We start from the raw sequence: 4,374 nt of genomic DNA, 5'->3' as shown, positions 1-4,374 counted from the left end.
CTGCGACGTAATGAGGTCAACGACGCTACCATCTAAAATCCTTTGATCAAAAAATCCCCCCAAAAAACTCTTCCTAGGTACGGACGAATATTTACCGTAATTACTCGAATCTAACGCGCACCTTTTTTCCGGTTAAGCGAGTTCATAAATCGCATGCGCGTTAGAATCGAGTACGAACAAAAAAATTACGGTCAATCTATTGCCATCGCAAATCCAAGATGGCCGCCCCCTACGTGCGTCGGCATGGTGCACGGAGGCTTCCTCCGTGGCATGGTGCGTCGGCTATTTCTGCCTATGTGTTTACCATGTGCGACACTTCGTACGTGTGCTGAGGAGTTCGTCATCTAGTAGTGCATTAGCATCGACGACGTGGAAGGGCCGACTCCAAAAACTCGAGTGCACCACGATGCCGCTTTTAAAAGAAAAGTCATCGCGTGTGCAGAAACGGACGGAAATCAGGCCGCATCGCGGTCCTTCTCGAAACGTGCGTGCGGGACCGGCGGAAACAAAAGCAGAAGATTGTCGACAGCAAAGCTTCACGCAAAGGCTTCAGTGAACCACAGCAGGGTCGGTTTCCGCAAATTGAAGAGCTGCTCCGCGAGTATGTGCTTGAGGAGCGAGCGGAACAGCGGCCCATGACAGAACTGCTCCAAGTGCGGGCTATGCAATTAGTCTTAGAAAAAAGTCTAATGCGGAGCCTGTTTAAAGCGAGCAGGTGCTGGCTAATTAACTATATGAAGAGGAAAGGCTCTTCCCTCCGAAGGGGAACATGCATATGCGAAAACTTTTGCGGAGAAGTACGATGAAAAGCTTTACAGTTTTCAGAGGTTCGTCCTAAACTTGCGGCGCAACAACGGCTACCTGCTTGGGCAAATCTGGAATGCCGATCAGACGCCTCTTTACTTCGACATGCCTGGCACCACAACTGTCGAGAAGGGGGCGAAGCAAGTTCGCGTGCTGACATCGGTCCACGGTAAAACTACAGTGACGGCAATGCTCTGTTACACGTCAGATGGGCACAAGCTTCGCCCGTACCTCATATTTAAGGGGAGACGCGGGTCTTAAAACGGCAAAAAATAGCAAAAAAGTCGATTTTTGGAAAAGTGCATTTTCGCGATGTTTAAACATTCAAGAATCCCTCCGCGAAGTCTAAAAGTTCAATTTTATTGGGAAATAATAAAAAAGTGCGCTTATGTGACCCAAGGTGGACGTGAAATTGGAAAAAATCGGCCCAAAATGTTCGAAATTCGCGCCGTCGCCACGTGCGAACGCGGTGGCCGGGAGCCGCCATCTTAGATTTGTTTGAAAGCTGTTTTCTTTGTGCGCATTTTGCGCCCTTTCAAAATGGCGTCGGTGGGCTGGAACTGACGCTATCGCGTCATTCCTGGAGGACGCGTTCGCGCCGCTGATTGGCCAAAGCGCGCACACCCCCCGCGCGCTTCGCTCCTATTGGTCTAGCAGCGAGCGGGTTGTTTTTCGCGCGCTCTGCCTCGGAGCCGTCGCCGGTTGCCTCTCTCGCGTTTCGCTGTGTTTGTATATCTCTGTGGTTTTATCGCGCCGCTGTTTACGCTTGTTCGGCCGCTCGCTCGACAGCGTGTGGTGAGGTGTCACCTTCCCTGCCCGAATGGCTAAAGGAGATCGTCGTCTGAAGGTTACGACGCGTGAGGCGTTCGGCAAGACTCGAAAGCGGCCCTGGAATGCGCGACGGAAGGCGGCGAGGCCTGTCATGCTGCCCGAGTTGCCGGTTGCTGCTCTGCCTGGAGGCTCTGCCGGATCGAGTTCCGAGCTGCAACCCAACACATCAGGCGTCGACGCTTCGTCTGCCTCAACTTCGCGTGTTGCCGCAGATCGTATAAACACCACTTTCTTCACACCTGAAGAAAGCAGGGAGCGCACAGCGACCGCCGGTAACATAAAAACGCGCCTGGCATCGAAGTCTGCAACAGAGCGAAAGTTCAAGCTTCTGGGTGTCGAAATGAAAGAGGACGTCAACGACAGCGGAACTGAATTTGCAGTAATGGCTTTGACCGTGGTGCAAGAGATTCTTGGACTTATGCTGTGTCCCGGGTGCGGCAAGAAAACTGTGGCACTTTCGAAGGACCCCACCAAAGATTATGGGCTTTGTTTGTGTCAAGCTTGTGGTGGAGTGCTCCACTTGTGAGATGCGCTTAGAGCGATTTTCTTCCCCGAGAGTCGCCGGTGACGCCAGGATAACGCCGTTCGAAGTGAACGTCAGAGCGATGAAGGCCATTCAGAGCATCGGCAAGGGAGCAACAGCCCTCTCCGATTTCTTTGCTGTAATGAACATTTCTCATCGCGGCTTACACCACAAAACTTTCCAGGGCCACATGAACATGATGGTTCAGGCATGCACCAGTGCTGCAACAGACTGTGAGGCCGCAAGTGTGGTTCAAATCAAGGAACTCTACAGGGACTTTGGCAACCCACCAGGCAACATCGACGTGATCTTCGATGGAACTTGGCTGACGCGTGGCCACAGTTCACACATTGCGGTCGGGTGCATCATTGAAATGTACACCGGGCTTGTTGTGGACCACATTGTCTTGTCCAACTTTTGCTTGGGCTGCTCACTAGGTCCAAAACCCAGTGAGCAAGGCTACACAGCTTGGCACACAACACATGTGCCAGACTGCCAGAAAAACATTGATTGTAAAGCCGGGCAAATGGAGGTGCAAGCTGCACTCATTATGTTCCAGAGATCTCTAGAAAAGTACAAGCTGCGTTACACCACGATGCTTTCTGACGGTGACAGCAGGACTTTCCATGCCTTGACCGAGCAGGCTGTGTACGGCTTCATCAAGGTAGAAAAGAAAGATTGTGTGAATCACGTACACAAGCGTATGGGAGCAGCCTTGCGTGCGCTGGTTGACAAGAAGAAGGCCCAAGGTGAGCCACTTGGAGGAAAGGGACGGCTCACCCAGGAGAGAATCAAGAAAATTATGAATTACTACGGCTGGGCTTTGAGGAGTCATAAGAATGACGTGCCAGGAATGAAGAGGGCAGTTGAGGCAACCCTGCTCCACATGTCGTCGACTGACGACGCCCCGAAGCACGATCTTTGCCTCGAAGGGCTAGAATCTTGGTGCTTTTATAATCGTGCTGTGGCAAAGAACGAGGAACTCCCACCACACAAAAACAGCTTGCCCAGCTTCGTGTGTGAAGCTTTGGAGCCAATCTTCAAGCGGCTGAGTGAAGAAACCCTCTTGGAGCGGTGCAACGATGGCATGACTCAGAATGCTAGCGAGTGCCTGCATTCTGTTATTTGGGAGCAAGCACCAAAGACTAAGCATGCCTCGCTTCACAGTGTCCAGAGGGCAGTGGCCGAAGCCATCAGCCGATTCAATCAAGGTGTGACGAAAAGTAACACTGTCATAGCAGAGAAACTGGGCTACAGTGCTGGTAGCCATGCAGTGCGCCGAAGCCTCGAAAAGGATCGTCGACGAATTCGCATGTCCAACAAGGACCACACAAGCAGGAATGCTGCCACAAGCAGGCTTGCAAAAAGGCACAAGCCAGCAGCAGACTCTGCCTACAGCCCTGGGCTACTATAGGTCTAGGTGTGACCAGTGCTGTGCAGGGGCGGAGGCAGAAATTTTTTTCGGGCGGGGGGGAGGGCGGGGAAGGGGGGGCAGGCAGAGGTGGTCGAGTGTCATTTTGTGCTGTGTATGCCATGGCAAAAAAAAAATTCCGGGGGGGGGGGGGACGGGCCCGGTGTGCCCCCCCCCCCCCCCCCCCGGCTACGCCACTGATGCTGTGTGCAAAGAATTTTTTTTTGTTATTTTGAATTCTGGAATTTTGTGTGCCAAAACCATGATGATTCTACTCTTTTTGACTAGCTGGGATGCACTGTAGCACAAGTACAACACAACTTTTTTGCTTTTCTCCCCATCTAAATGTGGATGCCACCACTGGGATTTGATCTAGATTTGTTTCCTTGCTGCCATAACTGTGCAAAAGGCATATTTTGTTGTCACCATGAACATTGAACTGCTTTATTTGCACAGGGAGATCTTTTGTGTGCCTTCTGTTCAACTAGGAACCACAAGTGAAGTGGGTGGTGCTGGCTTTCTTGCATCACTTTCAATGACTGTGCCTGATGTTACATAAAATATCTCAGTGTTATTTCTGCACAGTGACCACATATTTACCATGAACTTGATGCTAAAGAACAGGGCTACATGGTGATGCAATTTATATTGCCAGATTTCTAAGCTAATAAAAGTTATGGTGAACCGAAATTTCAGATCCATTTTTCTCAGCTGTTTTTTTGACCATCGCACACGTCCTTACGGAACATTTTCGCATGTTTTTCCTGAGTACAAGCAAAAAGTTTGATATCGAAATGTTTATGCT

At 50.8% G+C, this 4,374-nt stretch overlaps 1 protein-coding gene across 1 annotated transcript in view; it reads right to left on the bottom strand.

Annotated features, from left to right (window-relative positions):
* Positions 1-4,374, bottom strand: part of LOC142803875 (uncharacterized) — a 63,461-nt gene that overhangs the window by 42,204 nt on the left and 16,883 nt on the right. The gene's annotated exons all lie outside the window — the stretch shown is intronic.

The sequence above is a fragment of the Rhipicephalus microplus genome, chromosome 3 (assembly GCF_043290135.1).
Source record: "Rhipicephalus microplus isolate Deutch F79 chromosome 3, USDA_Rmic, whole genome shotgun sequence".
Classification (NCBI taxonomy): Eukaryota; Metazoa; Arthropoda; class Arachnida; order Ixodida; family Ixodidae; genus Rhipicephalus; species Rhipicephalus microplus.
The sequence above is the reverse complement of the archived record's forward strand: the minus strand, read 5'-3'. Positions and strand labels throughout refer to the sequence as shown.